Below are 1,749 nucleotides of genomic sequence, written 5' to 3'. Positions count from 1 at the left end.
AAAAGAAAAGAAAAAGAAAAAAATCAATCAATAAATACATAAAAATAATCAGCTCTTTGGACTTCCTATAGCTTTTCCTTCACCTAGCAGTTTTGCCTTTGTAATAATGCGGCAGGGAGCTCTAAGCTTTAGCAGGTTAAGAAACAGAATTGAAGACTCCCACTTACTGTTTCAAGTTCTTTTTATTCTCAACAGCTTAATTTTATTGAGAATTGCTCCAGTTTTGTTCCAGTATCTGAGGCTGTAGTGAAGGTCTATGCTAATTTGTATAGCCGCAGAATGCAATTTTAACCTTTTTGTTTGAAATCCCACAAGTCAGAAGGGTTTTTGTTGTCACGCTATTCCAGTTCTCTGCAAATATCACATCTTGACAAGACAAATTGTTGCAGTGTCAGGAATTCACTGTCTTCTGACTAAGGTGAATTAATTTTCAATCACTGGATTGCATACCTGGAGGAAGATAAAAATGTAGATTGAATATGTGTTTCAAAAGATCTTGCATTCCTTATTTTATATGCAAATATGTGAAAAATTAAATCTTTTGAGATTTAAAAGATATCTAGTTATTTTGTATGTTGCATAACTTTTCACAACATTAAGACTAAGTTGTCAATCAAAACTAATAGAATAAAATTAAAATGTTCTATAGCATTGAGAGAGCACTGTTCACAGGTAATAGTTGAATTGTACAATTTGTGATCAAAGATCAAAATATAATGAATGGCTTCATACCAAAAAAGAAAAATATCCTTCTAACCCATCATGGCAAACAATTTTTCTCATGGTAGTCTTAATATCTGGGTGGAATCTATAAGAATTCCAGAATTATTATTAGGACACTGGGATCGTTCAAGATCAAAATAATGATAACACAGAATTTTTGAAAACTTTGAAATCTGATTTTTTCTCTGTAAGGCGACCTATAATGGAGGGTGTTAATGAAAACTTAGCTGTGTCCTGCCTTTTATATCAGCTGGGCTCATTTGAAAAAATGAAAATTTCACTGGACAATGTTAGGTCATAATTCATGTGAAACAACAGGGAATCTTAATACACTATCTATGGGATGTAAATTGGCGCAATGACTAAGGAAAACGATTTGGAGAAAACAACCACTTTGCAAAAGCACTTTTGTAAATTTGTAAATGGCTAAATAGAACTTGTACCTATCCTACAAGACATCAATCTCTCTATACAACATAACCTGAAAATACTCTTTCACTTATACCCCAGAAGAGAGTGTACAATCATTTTTACTCTGCATTGTTAATATAGCAAAACACTGGAAGCAACTCAAATGTCCATAAACAGTAGAATGGAGAAATAACAGGTATACAATAGAAGAAATAATTTACAATCATAGTCAGTAACATAACATACATGAATCTCTCAATCATAATGTTGATCGAAAGAGGCAGATCACAAAAGAATGTATGCATTCTCATTCAAGACGTACAAAGTACAAAATAGAGTAGTGCAGTGGTCCCCAACCTTTTTGGCACCAGGGACTGGTTTCATGTAAGACAATTTTTCCACAGGATGCAAGGGTGGGGGGATGGTTTCAGGATGAAACTGCTCTACCTCAGATCGTCATGCATTAGATTCTAACAAGGAGGGTGCAACCTAGATCCCTCGCATGCGCAGTTCACAGTAGGGTTTGCGCTCTTGAGAATCGAATGCCACCGCTGATCTGACGGGAGCCAGAGCTCAAGCGGTAAAGCTCGCTCCAGCCGCTTTGTTCCTAACTGT

The sequence above is a fragment of the Mandrillus leucophaeus genome, unplaced genomic scaffold (assembly GCF_000951045.1).
Source record: "Mandrillus leucophaeus isolate KB7577 unplaced genomic scaffold, Mleu.le_1.0 Scaffold347, whole genome shotgun sequence".
NCBI classification, from domain to species: Eukaryota; Metazoa; Chordata; class Mammalia; order Primates; family Cercopithecidae; genus Mandrillus; species Mandrillus leucophaeus.
This window is presented reverse-complemented; position numbering follows the sequence as displayed.